This window comes from Panthera tigris, chromosome A3 (genome assembly GCF_018350195.1).
Source record: "Panthera tigris isolate Pti1 chromosome A3, P.tigris_Pti1_mat1.1, whole genome shotgun sequence".
NCBI lineage: Eukaryota > Metazoa > Chordata > Mammalia > Carnivora > Felidae > Panthera > Panthera tigris.
Genome location: NC_056662.1, coordinates 112,226,217 through 112,243,904, shown reverse-complemented (window position 1 = coordinate 112,243,904; position 17,688 = coordinate 112,226,217). Strand labels below are relative to the sequence as shown.

The window sequence follows — 17,688 nt, the reverse complement described above, 5'->3', positions numbered from 1 at the left end:
AAAAAAATCTCAAAATTTCATTTGGCTCTCCATATTCCTCCATGTGGTTCAATGTCAAAATTAGGACTGGCAATAAGAAAGAGCACTGAGTAATGCACATGTAGCAGAAGGGTCCTTTGCTTAATCAGGAGGAGAATTAAGTATGTAGACCAGTCATGGATGTCTTTGAGAAAGTGGTCAATGTTTTTTCAAGGCTGTTATATGACAAAATTACACATTCTGAAGATCAAGCTCCATATAGCAAGGAGGGGGAATTTTTAATCGACTTCTCACCTACTGATGCTTCTAAAACTAAGCCCAACTCCAGAGAAATCAGCAATATAGTCTGCTAAAACAGAACCACTGGAAATTACCTCCAGTCCTTGGTGGGAATGGCTTATTTTCATGGCAGTTGGCATAGTCCAGTGGGTTATTTATACAAGAGACACATGAGACAGACTCAGAATCACTGCAGAGTCTGTAAGGTATACTCCAGAGCTGGTTTAAAGCAAGATAAAGTGTTTGGTTATCTTCTTGGGACCTTTTAGGATGAGGAAACAAAATTTGTGATGCCATGTCGGCTGCCTTTGTTTCTTTGTCTTTTCCAGACTGTGTATTCCAAAGAACCTGTTCCGGAAGAGTTAACTCCCTTGGGTCTCATTTTCCCTTTGCAGTGATCGCTCATTTACAAGCCGTAGAGTTGTTCAGCTGTTTGCATGTCACATTCCCTTTGTTTTAGGGATTTGAAAATCTGGGTTTTGTGGGGTGTTGTTGCATTTTCAGATGATCACAGCAGTCTCTCTGGAGTCCGTGGCGTAGGTTCACTGTGTTGGATCTTGAGCCCTTTTGTAGTATCGAGAAGATAGATTCCTGCATTTATGTAGGAATTTTCTGGTGTAAGGCGCTTCCTTGCACTTTGCCACAATTCTACGGAATGAGGGAGGACATCATCACCATCACCACTGTTTACAGTGAGGAAACTTAGAATGAGGGAAGGTGAGTGAACTTGTCTGTGGTCATGGGACCAGTAACTGGGAGCACTCACCTAAGTCCTCTGTCTTCTGACTCTGAATAATACCTGTAGAATTGTCCTCTGTGATCAAAAGTGCTGTAATTTGTATTATTTTCTGATGGGCAAAAGTTAAATGAGAGACTGATTTGTGATGTACCATCCCATGCATGTCAGTGATGGTATTTCCAAAGCCTACAGATATTTGGCCTCAGAAACAAGGTCAGCCTTAGTGATAGACATGGTAGTATTTGCTTGGGGTGGTATTTCTAAACAAACTTGGTAATCTTCCTCCCTGTAGATCCAACGTAAGTTGGAGTCATACTAACTACGGTATGATGTAATATTCAACTTTTATAAGGTATCTGGGTTTTTTGTTTGTTTTAGATATAAAAAACGCAGTCTGTTGTCCAGCATGCACTCCATTATCCCACAAAAATCATTATTGGAACAAAATCATGGAACAAAAGCGTTATTAGAAGTTCTGCCTGGTTACATTACCCTTATTCACATGGGAAATAGTATACTCTGACTACTAGCAACAGTGTCCCCTGTGACCATTTCCCTCTGCAAAGTTATCTGCCCACTACTGAGAGAGTCCTAGCTCTCTAGAATAATTGAGACTCTTCACTACTAGTCAGTTTTCTGGTATGGTAACCCAGTTCATTGTATAACAGTGCTATCTGTATGTTGGTAAGGTCATAAAAATGACAGCACAAGTGCCTGATGATTTTATGATGCAGCTGCACATTTTAATGGCTATGGCTTTGAGGTGGGGGTGTGGGGGGACAAGGGACAGCTCTTTGACCGTAACAGCTATTACAGTGTTGTTGTTTCTTTAAAGTAGCTTTTTTTTTAGTATGAATGTGAAAGGTAGCCTTCTTTTAATTTAAAAAATCCTGAACAACATTTAATTCATGAGTTGACACAAAGAGCATTTTTCCTTAGCAACTACTGTAGTAATCAGAACTTTCTGCACCTTTCAAGAAGACAAAGGGGGAAAAAAATTAGAAAGAAAGAAAGAAAGAAAGAAAGAAAGAAAGAAAGAAAGAAAGAAAGAAAGAAAGAAAGAAAAAGAAAGAAAAAATAAGATGGTACGTTAAAGGCTTAGCTTCCTGGATTCCAGCCTGTAGAATAGGAAGTAGCCCCTATTGTAAGTTGAGAGTTCAACTCAATATATGAATGATTTGCGTGCCTGCACATACCCTAACATCTTGGAAGTTTCTATGTGATCAAACCAGTCATTTTATTTCTTGAAGACTCGTCTATTCAAACTGCTGCTCTATCTTTACTCGTAACTTTGTGCTGCTTTAGGAGGATCTGTCCCCACCCCACAGAATATTCCAAGAGCCTTGCCTAGATCATTATGCCATTGATTTGCTTTTGCATTGTAAGTGTTGTAAGTGAATGTGTTCCAGGTACAGTCTTTGACAGAAAACTAGTGATGGGAAAAATAATGTGGAAAAAAGTTTGTCATTAGTTCCAGAACTTCACTTTAGTCACTTTGCTGCTGCTTCATTGTTTCAAAAATCACAGACAAGGGGGGTACCTGGGGAGGGGTGGGGCTCATTTGGCTATGCATCCGGGGTTAAGCATCCGGCTCTTGGTTTCAGCTCAGGTCATGATCTCATGGTTGGTTTGTGAGTTCAAGCCCCATGTTGGGCTCTGTGCTGACAGTGTGGAGCCTGCTTGGGATTCTCTGTCTCCCTCTCTCTCTCTGTCCTTCTCCCACTCATGCTCTCTCTCCCTCTCTCTTAAAAATAAATAAATAAACATTTTTTAAAAAGTGTCTTAAAAAAATCACAGACAAGTAACTACATTTGAATGTGTTTACATGATTTTAATTGCTTTTCTTTTTCCCTTCTGAAATATTTGTACTGTGATTGAGACCTTAGCAACTGATGAACTAGGAAGGCAAGGGGCTGGAGAAGAACTTAGGCAAAGAGGCCATCAATTTGCCATGGAATCAGACTCCAAATTAAGAAAGAGCGAGAGAGAGAGAGAGAGAGAGAGAGAGAGAGAGAGAATGGGGTATAGGAGAAAGAAAGAAAGAAAGAAAGAAAGAAAGAAAGAAAGAAAGAAAGAAAGGTGAAAAAAAGTCTGTTCAGTCATGCCTCTGTTTTGTTTTGAGAAAATAATTATTTTTCATTTCATTTAACAATTCAAAATGAGCAGAATCAATTTTCCTTGGAGACTTTTATATAAGTTCACTTTAGGAAGGTACCAGCTAGAGGTTCCTATTCAGGAACTGACACACTGGTTTGATAGAACTCTTTGGACCCAGAATCGAGGAGCTTGGAAAGACAAACAGCCTCATCTAGCCACACCCTGTCAACTTGCCTATGACTATCAAGGAGGCATGTTCTCAAATATCAAGTTAACATAGAATTCTGGAGCTCAAAAAGTACTCAAGAATTTAAAACTTTTTTAAAATGGAAGAACTGAGTATAATTTCTGGAAAAATCTGGAAAAATCATACCCTGGTTTCAATTTGACTGAACTTTGGATTCTGTCTTACTTTCAGTTCTGCTTTCTAAACGTAGAAAGTATTTCGTGTATACATGGAATGCTTGCCATTCAAAATCATATGAGTTGACAGGATGTTTTGCAGATCACTGTTTATGGCAAGGACAGTGCTCAACTGAATGGTGGTGCTCTAGGTTTCTCTGTTATCTCTTTCTCTCCCTACTCATTCAGATTCTAAGATGAATCTGTCTCTCTTTTCCTTCTGTAGTTGGCATTTATTTTTTTTTAAGTTTATTTTGAGAGAGAGAGAGAGAGAGAGAGCGAGAATGAGTGGGGGAGGGGCAGAGAGAGAGAGAGGGAGAGAGAGAATCCAAAGCAAGCTCCATACTGTCAGCAGAGCCCAACATGGGGCTCGAACCCACAAACTGTGAGATCATGACCTGAGCCGAAATCAGGAGTTGGACACTCTACTGACTGAACCACCCAGGTGCCCCTGTAGTTGGCATTTAAACAGAATCTGCTGCTGGGAGAGGAAAGAAACTGATGTTTATTTTCACAACGTCCAGAGGTAGACATTATCATTGACATTCTTACAGAAGAGAAAACTAAATTTCAGAGAGGTTGAGTATCTTGCACATGGTCACAAGCCAGGGAGTAGTGAAGCCAGGGTTCTGGTCCTAGTCTGCCTGTAAACAAAGTGTGTGCCTTTTCTACTCAACCACACTTGTCTCTCACTATGTTTATGTTAAAATCTGGTGCTCACTATGGAAAGGGCAGCCATTCTGTGGAGTCTGGATTCTGCTGGCCTTGTCATGTAACCAACATTACATCATGCCCAATACCTAGCCATTTCCATTAGAGGAGTGCCATAGCACAAAGAGACTTCCTAGGAATCTGTGGATTTATGACTGCATCCCGCAGTCTCCTTGTAGCCTGCACCCAGAAAACACTCATCCTGCTTGCATTGTTGAGGTGTTCTCTCAGCTGTGGCATTCTGCACCGTGGGCAGGGTTCTCTTGCAGAGCCTAGCCTCTGGCTACACTCAAAAATCATTACACGATCTCAGATGATGACAAGTATAAAGAAGATCATGACTGGAGGACCTGGCTGATTAACAAGCAGTGACCGTTTGCTTTAAGTTATATTTGGTTTTTATGAGAAGTGACATAATGTTGGCATCAAAAGAAGCAATCATACTCGCTTAATAAATTGTTTCTTGGGGCCATGATTACAAATAGATAAAAGGGCAAGCAGACCTTGAAGCAGGACCAGTGGAACATATCTCATGCTATTTTAATTCTCTATGTTTTAGAAGAAATACTTCCTTCACACTCTCTTGGAAGCTGCAGGAACTGTGGTCGACTTAAGCCAGTGATGGTGGTTTTACTGTGTAAGAATTGAGGTTTTATCTTTTCAGCTATCACGATGACTGAGAAATATATCACACATAGAATTCTGCAACTCTTTGGAATTTTCTCTCACATCAAGCTTGTGTAAGAGAGGCTAATACGTTCAAAAAATTGTTTTGAGTTTTAATTCTCAGATACGGAGATTTTACTCAACCAAAAGTTATTAAAACATCAGTAAGTACAGTCTAGTTTATGGGACTTCTTATGTGGAAGCTGGAGTTTACATTTAGGTAACAAAAGTTAAAGAAAAAAAAGCCCCAAATATATTTTCCTACAATTAATTTGGCAAGTATTTTTAAACATATGCTTTCTGTTGCCTATTGCACTAACCTGAATAATGGCACAAACTTTACCCTGTAGGATATTACCACCTATATTAAGCATACCAATATATTTTTTAAAATCACAATAATCATAACACACAAATATCTGGTCTATAACAAAGGCTTGTGTAGAGTTTTGTGGAAGCTGGGGAAGAGAAGATGACTATTTGTGTGAGTTAAGGAATGTTCCTTAGATTTGGTGACATTTGAACTAGGTTCAAAAGGACAAGTAGCCATTGTTCAAGAAGAAAAAACTGTATTTTAAAAGTCTTCTTTCCACAAATAACATGTAGCTTGGTAGAGCTGAATCAGAGGGTACATGTTGGAAGAGGAACTGGAGAAAAGGCTCAAAGATAAGGGTATTCTGATGGCTGAGGTAGTGTTTGCCCTTCTGCAGCATTTAGATATTTTTGAGGATGATTTAAAATTAAAAAAAATCTTTTTATTATAAAACATTTCCAACATATACACAAGTAGACAGAGTAATATAATGAACCCCCATGTATTCATTACCTGACTTCAACAATTTTTGATGACGAATCTTGTTTCATTTCTATCCCCATGCATGTTCTCTTGTTCCCATATTAGTTTTGACACAAATCTCAAACATTTAATCATTCCACTCATAAATATTTTAGTATGTATTCAGTATGTATTTCTAAAATATAAGTTTTCTTTTGAAAAATCCATAATGTAATTAATACATCTAAAATAATTAACAATTTGGGTGCCTGGGTAGCTCAGTTAGTTAAACTTCCAACTCTTGATTATGGCTCAGGTCATGATCTCACAGTTCATGATATTAAGCCCTGCATCTGGCTCTGCACTGACAGTGTGGAGCCTGCTGGGGATTCTCTCTCTCCCTCTCTCTCTGCTCTTCCTATGCTTTTGCCCTGTCTCAAAACAAAGAGACAAACTTAAAAAATAATAATTCATAACTATTATTTTGGCTTGTCAAGTAAGGAAGTGATAGGAATATATTTGTAATCTAGAAAGAAAACTCTAGAGGCAATGAGGGGAATAGGTTGAATAGAAAAAAGACCAAACCAATAGAAGACTCCAGAGATGGATTTGAACCAAGCCAATAGTGATGGAGAAGGTGGAAGAATTTTCAGAATACTTAAAAAGTAAATTGATAGTTTGTGAGATCAATTAGATACAGGGGTGAAGGTGAGAATGGAGTTAAGGAAAATTTGGACATTTTAACTTGCATAACCAGCATATGAATATGCCAATAACTGATACAGTGTAGGGATTCCTTGAAAAGCAATTTAGCCTGGTTTTTCATTAGCCAGAGATGTTTGGAAACAAATCCAAAAATATCTTCCTATTACCCTCAAACAAAGCTTTCAGACCTGGAACATTTGGAGTAATTTTGATTGTTCCAACTTAAAAAGTCATTAACAAAAATTAAAACATCCAGAGTAGCATCTAAAATGCTCAAGGGTCTACAGGAGCCCCTTGGACAGCCTGATGACTGAGACCTCTTTAGTTAGCACACAATAATAGTTGTAAAATCACAAAGGCTAATAAACATGATTTATTCATCAAATCCCCGAACACTAAAGGTTTGAAAGATGTAAATTTAAAATAATTGAAAGAAGTTTTTCATACTGTATGATGAAAATGTTCAAACAAACAAAAAATCTTGGAAGAATTGTACAGTGTATGTCCATATACCACCAATTCAATTTTAACATTAACAATTTATCATGTTTTCTTTTTCACATCTATTCATTTATCTTCTATCCATCCGTTGTTTCATCTTTTTTTTTTTTCCATAATAAGTTGCAGACAGCAGTGCACTTCATTTATAAGTACTTCATCATACATATTATTAACTGGAGTTCAATATTTGTTTATTGAAAATTCATATTTTATACAAGAGTGATTGATCTTATACATTTATTTTGCCAAAAGGCTGGGACTCAAGAAGGATTAACACAATTCATGGCCGACTCTTACTGGGTTATTGATGAAAACAAGGAGCTGTTTGAGAACTTCTTGATCCTCAAAAGTTGTGGCCATATGGAGCAGCCATACTCGACCACCAAACGGTCTTTGAGGCAATGGCAAGAATTGACTTGGCAAAACTACATGCTTCCCAGTAAATGTTAACTGAATTTGAATGTGAAGAAACTGACCCCTAGAAGCATACACACTCTGCCAGTAAATGATTGGGCAGGTATGAGAACAGATCACCTCCAACAGTTTCACACTGAGCATCCCTGCCTGCCTGTAACAACTCTGCAGAACAGTGTAACAGAGTAGATGGTTTATTAGTCAAAACTGTAGTACAGGCGATGCATTCTATCTAGACCCATCCTGAGATTACTCAAGAGGAGCCAGTTCTTGGGCAATAGGAAAGAAGGTAACCTATTCTCACAAAACAGAACTCTTGATTCACATATTGAGAAAAAAAAAAAAAGTACTTGTGTTCATAAGTCCTCTGACATTCTCCAGAAAGACTTCATGTGGCTTATGGTAAACAGCAAAAATAAAATGAAGCTGAAAATGATTAACATAAGAATAAAACAAGGGCCAAAATATGTCAGTTAGTAGAATGATGGACAAACTTAGACTTAGAAAGCTTTGAAATGTTCTAAATTAAGTCAAGTTCTGACATTTTAAAACCTTCCAATTGGCTCCAGAATTAAAAATCAAGTGGAGATGATGTCTAGAAGATGCATTTGTTCAAATGCTTATTGTTGATGAAGATGTCTAGGATTCATTTGAAGACCGAAAAATTCAGTTACATAACCAGGCATTTGCTTACACAAAAGGCAGACATTCTGATACTAGGAAGAAATTTAGATGTTTGATTAACTTTTTCAGTTTCCAGTTTGATGTTCAGACAACAGCCTGTTTCAGTGGTTTTCAACTGGGGACAATTTTGCCCTCTGGGGACATTTGGCAATGTCTGGAGACATTTTGGGCTGTCCCTACTGGGGATGGGGGTGGGGTACTACTGGCACCTAGTGAATAGAGGCCAAGGATGCTGCTAACCAGCCTGCAGTGCATGGGATGGACCCTACAACAAAGAATTATCCAGCTGAAGTATCTGTAGTATTGAGGTTGAAACACCCCGATCCATATATGTCAGTTATAGATCTAACTCTAGTATGCCTTGAAAACACTGTAGATGATTTAATGTGCCATTTCATCTTGTGACTTGTTGAAGAGTATGTGGTGGTGACCTATATCCTTAAGAAATGCTACTGCATTGGCACCATGGCAAAAACGGGGATGTAAAATGAACAGTCCTTCAGAATAAGATCCACAGAAAGCTGAATTGAGTGGTTGACCATACAAGTCAAAAGCACTCTTTCGTATCTAAGAGCATCAAACGTTGGCAGGCAAGAATGTAGATATTTAATTACTAAAAAAATATTCAAAGGAATTGGGGCCCTGCTGTTTAAGAGAGCGGGGGAAGGGATCATTAGATCCTAAGTCATAGGACAGTTCATCCTGGGACTTCTCCCTCTGGGACTTGGAGAGCTCATTTCTCTGCTTCCTTCTTTCCTCTTCAAAATCTCAAGAAGGAGAACTGACTGTGTCAGAAGCAGGTGGATTAGATAAACTCCTTTTGGCAACCTGATGATTATGTCTCTGATTTATGTTCTTCTTCATCTTGCCCTTGGTAATTATATACTTTATGTTTACAACCACGTTCTCTTCCTTTCTTCATTCATGTTCCAACAGGTGCTCAGACCCTTGGTTAGTCCTTCCTCCTCCTGATTCCTTAACGTCTTCTTCTCTATAAGATCATCCCCATCAGGATACAGGTATGTTTCAGCAGCTCTCATCTTGTAAAAATGTCCCTTGATCTCCGCATCCACTGCCAATCTCGCTTCGATTCTAGACAGAGTTATTAAATTAATATTCTCCACAAGCTGTCTTTGTTTCTTGATCTGCCATTTACTCTTCAGCTCACAGCAACCTGGCTTCTGCCCACAGCTCCACTAAAGCTGCTCTTGTCAAGGTGACCACTAACCTCCTTGTAGCAAAAATTTAAAAAGCAGAGTTTCCCATCTCTCTTGTTTGACCTCTCTCAGTAGCATTCAACACAGTTAATGGTTTCAGCTTCCATAAGCATGTCCTTCTCTTGGCCTCATGGAGCAACTTGCTTGACATTTTCCTTCTGTCTCTCTGACAACTCCTCATGACGCTCTGCTGCTTTACCTCCTTTTTCTGACCTCTAGATGTTGGAATGCTCAAGGTGGAATGCTCTTGTCCTTTCTCTTTATACTTTCCTCCTAAGTGATCTGAATCATTTATGTAGCTTTAGATTCTGTTCATATGGGGACAATTCCCCAAATTAAATTCCATCTCAGATCTTTCCATGTTTGTTTAAATAACTACACCTTGAGACCTGCACCCAGGAGTTCCACAGGCATCTCAACCTTAACACATTCTTTTTTTGTTTTTAATTTATTTATTTTTTTATTTTAGAGAGAGTGTGAGTGGGGGAGAGGGGCAGAGAGAGAGAGAGGGAGAGAGAGAGAGAGAGAGAGAGAGAGAGAGAGAGAGAGAGAGGGAATCCCAAGCAGGCTCCATGCTCAGATCCATCCCACAACCCTGGGATCATGATCTGAGCCCAAATCAAGAGTCAGATGCTCAACCAACTGAGCCACCCAGGTGCCCCTCAACCATCGCACATCTTAAGCACTCCTGCCATCCTGCCAATCTTCTCTATCTCAGTTAATGGAGTTATAATTCTGACGGTTTTTCAGGCCTTTCAGTCTTTCACATCTCTTACTAACTTAATCTCCAAGTTCCAACTAACTCTTCAAAGAGATCTGTCCTTGCTACTTACCTAAAATAATTGCTCTTGTCATTCTCTATCTTAGCATACTGGGTGAGTTTTCATTCCTAGCTCTTATAACAGCTTGTAATTATATATCGGTTTGTCTACACCATTGGGCAGGGATCGGGTCTCTTTTGTTCACCAGATACCCAGGCCCTGGCATAATATCTGGAAGGTAGAGGTATTGTGTTCAGTCATTATTTTTTTAATCAGTAAAGAACTATTTGGATACTAAGCCTAAACAGACACTTACTTTTATCCTGATGAGATAAGAATCAGATCCTTTTGGGGCACCTGGGTAGCTCAGTCGGTTAAGGATCCTACTCTTGATTTCTGCTCAGGTCGTGATCTCACAATTCATGAGTTCAAGCCCTATGCTGGGCTCTGTGCTGACAGCACAGAGCCTGCTTAGGCTTCTCTCTTTCCCCTCTTTCTCTGCCCCTCCCCTGCTCATTCTCTCTCTTGCTCTCTCTCTCAAAATAAATAAACTTAAAAAAAAAAAAAGAGTCAGATCTTTTTTTTTCTGTTTGAATCACACTTTTAAGTGGATTAACAGATAATAGTTACACATCATTCAGAAATAAAAGAGAAAAAAGTTAATCTTTAATAAATGCTTGTTGATTGGTGAATTGATTGAGTAGCTAATCGAAAATTTACTTAATTTCTTTGTAATCCTATTTATTTACAACAAAGAAATAATACTACTAACTCTTTTTCAGAATTATTTTGTAGAGTGAAGTTAGATTATTGCCCTCTAATTCCTTTTGAAGAAAGACATTAAATAGGCACACAACCCCATTCGAGATGGTGCAGAGATTACATGTATTATCAATTTCCTTTGTCTGAGAACTGCAGTGCACTGATGTCTGAACTCTTGTGGTTTGTGGGTCAACAAAATGTCATCCTGCTTCTTTGTCATAAGCCCCAGAACTGCTTCAGATGCCCAGTACCCACCAACAAGGGATTTTAGCTTTTTACTAAAACCTCATTATCATCTTAGGCCCCTGAATATAAAAAATATTTTGACAAAGGGAGATGATTGGTTAGGAGTCATATTTGTACAAAGAGCCAAAGTCTCTTAAAATTAGATTGCTGAGTAGAAATTCCATGACAGACGGCAGATAGCTGCCTCATTTCTCCAAGTCTAAGTGGCCAAAGGCTGCTTCATGTTGGAAAAGTTATACTTTTTAAGACAGATGCATTAGTTCAAAATCAGCTTTCTGACACATGTACTTTTTATGTCCCAGGGACCCCAGTATGAGGCTGGATTCTCTGGAAGCTCACTGTGATGATGTGTTTCCCTTCCTTCCATGAACTCACTGTTTAAACTTGGGCAAATTATGTTATCTATTTGGCCTTGGGGCTCTCCTTTAGAAAGTGAGGTAGTTTACCTGGTGAATAAAAGGTCCCCTTGAAAAGTAGAAATGTTCTCTGTCTCTCCTGCACCACAATCTCTTTCTCTTTTTAGAACTACAGGGTTTCTTTGTAGTAGACAAAAAAGGCACTATCAGAAGACTTGAATGAGCACAATGATGAAATCAGGTGTTTAGAGACCAGGCCTTGCAGCTGCACTGACCCAGTAAATAACCCTTCCTTGGTTTCTGGTTTCTCCTTTTAGAGCAATAAACAACAACAAAGGAAGAATACCAGCTCAACTTGTATAGTCTCTAGTTACCCAAGTGACTCATTATCTAAGTGCCGGAAATTATCCACAGGAAGCTATCCTGAAAGCCCACAGTGATGAGTACCTGTGTATTACTCAAATCTGACATGGAGGAGTAAGCTGTTACTAGCTGTAGTCAATAGATCCAAAGCAACATAGGGAGGAAGTGGGAGAGAGTGAAACTAGATATTCACTATAATGTGAGGAATCTAAAAATGTATTCTCCACTAAGCATGGGTAGGTACATTTTTTTAAATATATAGACGTTCCAGTATACGTTCTATTTTCCCTTAATCTTTCCAGAATCTGCAAAGTAAAGCGTTGAGAGGGTATTGGCACCAAGTCCCATGCTGTTTGGGAATCATTAATGAACATCTATTTTACAAGAACTTTTCTACAAAAGGAAAACACAGAAATCTGAGGGAATTGCAAAACTTGGAAGTAATCTAGACATTATAAGCATATTATAAATGGAAATAAGTAATAATCTGCTAGCCAAAGCAAGCCTGACAAATGCTGTAGAAATTCTCAAACTTATTGCCTTGCTTGGGTGGGAGGTGAAGTTTGTCTTGCGATCTGAACCTACTTTTTGAATGAAAATATGCCAGAAGGCTTGGTAGCTGTGGTTCTTCTTTGTTTAATCCATGAGTAGTAACATTCTGAAGACCTGTACAATGAAGAATCCCCCTTAACCTTTGCTTAGCATCTGTAATGTCAAGAGGGAGCCTGATGTGTCTGAATTCGGGGCTCACAAATGCAAATATCTGCAGGCCAAGAAGACACTATAATGAGTGAAGTAGATTGGGATAAGAATCTTCTTTATAAATCTACTTCCTTATAAATCTGCTAAAAAGAAAAGGCACATAAATGGCAATGACCCTTGGCCTCAGCTGGGGAAACAATAGAGGGTAGTTGGAACTTTGGGGAACTGGAAGGCAGTCGCTACTCAGCTCCAGCCAGATGTTGCCTCATGGGGCAGATAAGATTTCTCCACAAGAATCTAGAAAACTGGATTTTTAAAAGGTAAAGTCTGGATTTGTACATTTTGCAAATAATGCAAAGATTTTGAAACTTTGTGAGGGCCTAACAAAAAAAATAACATTGATGGGCCAGACCTCTTCCAAAGGGTCACCATTCTATAATCTGTGAATGCTAAGTAAGAAAGAACTTAATTTGCACCATCTTCAATTTGGAGAAAAAATAAAACTGGGACTTGTGGTTCAGTATTTGCCTTTAAATAGGTGTGCTTAGATAAAGAGAAAAATTTTAAAAGGGCATTTGAGAACAATACAATGTTTAAGCAGCAGTGTACTTTTATACTTAACTGCTATAGCATCAGATCTAGGGTTCCTTAGATTTTGTGGGAAGTACGATTTTGTATCAGGACCCACAAGAACATCTTTGTATCGAGATGTTATTAATGTCCAATATATGGCATCTGTTCAGTCATCTTGCTATAAACAGGGTTATCATAAAAAACTCATTGGGATGATTCAGATTGCTTCATATAACCACAAAGATGTGGAGATTTGGATACTTCTAAATGGCAAAAACAATTTTCCAGTTTTTATAAATAGATGTTTGGTACCTTGTAGACAGCACATTATCAAAGGCAAGACTCCCTTATCCAAAAGCAAAACTGAATGTTGGAAAAAGCATTATAATGCCTGAGAACCAAAAACACTTGTACAAAACTTGGGCTCTGTTCACACTGCTTTAGATGCCTGAAGGTAACACATTGTGGGTCTTGAGTGTTCCTTCATTTTTCAGTCTAGACACTGTTTGAGGTATTCCAGTATTTTTCTTCCCAGTAATTGATGGCTTTATGGTGGCTTTTCCCCCTTTATCTCCCAAACCAGGTATTACTATGTAGTAATAAATTAATGAGAGTTTTAAACATTTTCTCTTTTTTTATTTATTTTTGAGAGAGTGAGAGAGTGTGGGAGGGGCAATGAGAGAGGGAAAGAGAGACTCCCAAGCAGACTTGCGCTGTCAACGAGGAGCCTAATGTGGGGCTCGATCCCACCAAACATGAGATCATGACCTGAGCCGAAATCAAGAGTTGGATGCTCAACTGACTGAGCCACCCAGGCACCTCTAAACATCTTCATTTATATTTTTCTGTTTTAAGAATGCAACAAATAATTAGCATTGCATTGAGTAGTGAGAAAATATCTCTTTACCCAAATGCTTGGTAAAAACTTTCAGGTTTTCTGTGATTAACGGTTGAAGAGTGCTAAGATAGTTAAATAAATAAATACGTGGCCTGGTTCCTGGACTAGAAATTAGAAGTGTTGAAAATATGAGATCTTGTGGCGAGATAAAGATTGGCGAGGGGTTAAAACTGTGTGAACATGGGGACTTGTGAAATCCCCACAAATTACCACAGAAGCCAACAAGGCTCTCATTCTATTTTTAGTGCCTGGCTCGGTTTCACTAACTATTTCAACTCTTCAACATCCTTATTGTGACCAGTATCTCCATCAGCAGAACTTTAGGTGGAAATGTTTTTGTGTTCTATCTAATCTCAAGAACATTTTTTTATGAGTTTTGATAACCTGACATGCATTTATTCCCATTCTGGAGAAGAATGAGTTCAATGTCAAGACTGGGGTCCTATTCATGACCCTTTGGTATATATGAAATACTACTGAGATTTCTATATGTATCTACTAAAATTTCCTGCTCTTTAACTTCTCTGGGGACATGTATGTGTCTGTGTATCCCTGTAAGGACCTATCTTACATGCTTGATAGATATTTCTTTGAAAAATAGATTGTAACTGATGGGTAAAAATATAAATAGGTGAATATGAATAGTTGGGTTGTATGTCTAGAGACAGCTACTTTATCCTCCCCAAATAATGAATACTACATAGTAATAACCTGATTATGGAATCTTTTTAAAGTTTATTTATTTTGATAGAGACAGAGAAAGCACGAATGGGGGAGGGGTGGAGAGAGAGAAGGAAAGAGGGGAGAACACCAAACAGGCTCCGCACATTCAGCGCACAGAGCCCCACAGGGCTCGAACTCACGAAACCATGAGATCACAGTCTGAGCTGAAATCAAGAGTCCAGTGGATGCTTAACTGATGGAGCCACGCTGGTGCTCCACTGATTATGGAATCTTTAAGAAAATATGGGACTACAGTACAATTAGTAGAAATGGGATTTAAACTAGCTCTCATTTCATAATTCAGATTTCTAGCCTATGCTGCCTTTTCTCCTCTTTCGCCAAATGAGTATGTGTCTATAAAATACATGTGGCTTATAACTTTGAGAGACATGATGTAAATAGGAATCATTTTATTCCATAGTTAGAGGGCACTTTTTGGTCATTTACCAGGGAAAAAACAATAGTAGCTAACACTGAGAATGTACTATATTACAGTTAATTCGCATTTAACCTGTATTAACTCATTGAATTCTCATAATAACCCTACAACATAGATACTATTACTCTCCAACTATATAGATAAAGGTACAGAGGCACCATAAAGCTTACATAATTTGCCCAAGGCCACATACTAGAAAGTACAGGAGTCAAATTTGGTGTCAGTGGTTTGTCTGTAGAGTCGGCTCTTAACCATCAATCAAGCCTACTCAGAACTCATTAAATGACTAAAGTGTGTAAAGCCTGCACGGACCCAGAAGAGGGCTGCATTGGATTATATCACATGGACCTTCACAGTGGCGTTTAGTTGTGATGCTTGGAACACGACAGTCTCTCTCTCCCTGTCTCAATGTTGATTGAGTGAAAGGAATGAACACATGTGAACTTTAAATCCAGTTTTAAGAGCCCCATTCTGTTAGTATTCCTGCTTCTCCACACCTCTCTGCCTTTTTCAGTGTTGTTTTCTTTGCATGCGGTTTCTCCTTCTTTCTCCACTCAGTGCAGCCCCCCTCATGCTTTAAGGCACCGCTCGATTCTGTGAGTCAGAAGTTATTACTTCTCTCGTGACTCTTTCATAATGCCCTGTATCATAATTTCTGTTCATTTCGTGGCTCCCTGTTTAGATTTTAAGTCCTCTGAGATTACAATCTATGCCTGATACAATCTTGTATCTCTGCCATGGTGTTAATCACAGTGTCTGGCACAGAAATAAGTGTTTATTAAATAAATGATAAAATGATTGGAAGAAGTTTTCCGTGTATTTTTATTCTCTATAACCTAAATCTGTAATAAAAAATCTAGAAGCATGTCTTGAAATTCCATCATGGGCATGTTAACGTAAGAGGAGTAAATTCACTGAATAAAAGAAGAAATTCAAGATGAAAATAAGATTAGAGAAAAACAGTGGAAAAGAAATCTGACGTTTGCAGATCATCTTGGAAGAAGAAGGTCGTAGAGAAAGATAACCATAGACAGATATCAGATACATTTCTGGGTTGAGGGCTAGAAAGACAAAAGACACAGTCTGGTTCTTAAGAAATTACTGGGGAGACAGAACCACTTCGTAACATAAATCATACAAAGCCTAAAGGAAGTCAGTAAGCTGAGTACCAAAGTCTGCCTGGAGGAGCTGGGAGGGAGGAGAAGAATTCAAATAGGCATTTCAGAAGTGAGTGTGTGATTGCCAAACAGACTTATTGAGGGGAAGGGAAACATTCTAAAAAAGAAACAGTATGGGCAAAGCATGATGTCCTGGTCAGTGCAGGCTGCTGTAACAAAAATACCATAGACTGGGTGGCTTAACAAACCATTTTCATGATCTAATTATCTCCCAAAGGCCCCGTCCCCAAATACCATCACACTGAGAATTAGGGGTTCAACATATAAATTTGGGCAGGGGCACAAACATTCAGTCCATAATACATAGAAAAGAAGTTCATTTTATGGTAATATAACATCCTAGAATAACTGAGGGTCAATCTAGAAAACTTTCAACAGTGCACACTGCCATGGAGCAGGGGAAAGGTAATGGCAACCTGAACCCGAGAGTGGAAGTGGAGAGGAACTGCGATGGGAGCAGATGAGAAGCATTTGGGAGGTACATGATCAGACCTGCCTGTGGAGGGAGGGGGAAAGGAGGAGCTGGGAAATCTGGGATGAGTCCTCAGTGTCCAGCATGGAATGCCGGGGCAGATGAAGCCGTACATCAAGGAAGGAAATAAAACAGTTTAGTAGGAGGGTGAAGAGGACATAATTTTTAATTAATTAATAAATTATAATTGAAATATAATTAATATACTACTAGAATCTATCCTTTTTAGTTGTATAGTTTCATGATTTTTCATATATTCACAAGGTTATAAAGCAACCACTGTTATCAAACTTCAGAACATTTTCATCACCCCAGAAAGAAACCCTGAACTCATTAGAGTCACTCTTTATGCTTCCATTCCCTTAGCCCCTGGAAGCCCTAATTTACTTTCTGTCTCTATGAATTTGCCTATTTTGGCCATTTCATCTCAATGGAATTATACAATATATGGCTTGTTTTGTGGTCTGGCATTTTATTTTATCTTTATTTTATTTCATTTCATTTCATTTTATTTGTATGTTTTTCTTCACGTGGCATCATGTTTTCAAGGTATATCCACGTAGCAGCATGTATCAGTATTTTATTCCTTTTTGTGGCTGAATAAAATTCCATCACGTAGATACACTTCCTTTTGTTGGTCTATTTAGCTGTTCATAGTCATTTGGGTTGTTTGAACATTTGGGTTATTATGATTACTACTGCTGAGCATTTGTGAATAAACTTTTGTGTGGACATAGTTGTTTTTTCTTTTAAATGTTCATTTATTTATTTTGTGAGAGAAAATGAGAGAGAGAGAGAGAGAGAGAGAGAGATCATGCACACATGCTAGCAGGGGAGGAGTGGAGAGAGACAGAGAATCCCAAGCAGGCTTTGTGTTGTCAGTGCAGAGGCGGATGTGGGGTTCAATCTCACGAACCATGGGATCATGACCTGAGCTGAAATCCAGAGTCGGATACTTAACTGAGCCACCCAGGCGCCTCTGAACATAAGTTTTCAATTCTTTCAGGTATATACCTAGGAATGAATTTGCTGAATCATATGGTAAC

At 38.6% G+C, this 17,688-nt stretch overlaps 1 protein-coding gene across 8 annotated transcripts in view; it reads left to right on the top strand.

Annotated features, from left to right (window-relative positions):
- The window catches only part of RASGRP3 (RAS guanyl releasing protein 3), a 106,710-nt gene that overhangs the window by 34,260 nt on the left and 54,762 nt on the right, over window positions 1-17,688 (top strand). For 6 of the 8 annotated variants that reach the window (XM_007082428.3, XM_042982183.1, XM_042982185.1 and 3 more), the window contains exon 2: window positions 8,889-8,971. The exons of the other annotated variants lie outside the window; for them this stretch is intronic. The gene's annotated coding sequence lies outside the window, so the exon portion shown is untranslated. The remainder of the gene's footprint in view (window positions 1-8,888; window positions 8,972-17,688) is intronic. 8 annotated transcript variants of the gene reach the window in all.